The sequence below is a fragment of the Frankliniella occidentalis genome, unplaced genomic scaffold (assembly GCF_000697945.3).
Source record: "Frankliniella occidentalis isolate FOCC.00 unplaced genomic scaffold, Focc_3.1 Scaffold429, whole genome shotgun sequence".
Classification (NCBI taxonomy): domain Eukaryota; kingdom Metazoa; phylum Arthropoda; class Insecta; order Thysanoptera; family Thripidae; genus Frankliniella; species Frankliniella occidentalis.
This window is the reverse complement of record NW_026267550.1, coordinates 95,708-96,138: the sequence shown is the minus strand read 5'-3', so window position 1 is coordinate 96,138 and position 431 is coordinate 95,708. Positions and strand designations below refer to the sequence as shown.

The 431-nt window shown below is 68.2% G+C and overlaps 1 protein-coding gene across 1 annotated transcript in view; it reads left to right on the top strand.

Annotated features, from left to right (window-relative positions):
• Positions 1 to 431, top strand: part of LOC127751330 (cuticle protein 16.5-like) — a 1,191-nt gene that overhangs the window by 560 nt on the left and 200 nt on the right. The window lies entirely within an intron of this gene.

Sequence of the window (431 nt, the reverse complement as noted above, 5' to 3'; positions counted from 1 at the left end):
TCTCACACACACACACAATCTCACACACACACACATATTGGTGTTATTTCTTCACCGATCAGATCGCTAACTCACTCGACGACAAAGAGACTCGGCAGTCAGGTCAGCGCTCCGCCGTCGCTGCCGCGCAGGCCCGGGCCGCGCAGGCCCGGGCCGCGCCTCGTCGCTTCCCTCGCAGTCGCAGTCAGCCGGACTCGCGGGCCGCACAACCCCTGCTCCGCCGGCCAGCGCCCCCCCGGGGCCACCCTCGCGGCACCGCCGGGCCCATAGCCGGGCTCAGCCCATATCGCCCGGCGTTGGGTGCCGCGCGGTCACGCCTCGTCGATTCCTATAATAATAGTGGTCATGCGGCCCGGCCGGCCCGGGCGACGCGACGGCGGCAACCTTTTCCGAGCCCCCTGGTAATTGTCCGCCCACATTCTGCGCGCGGC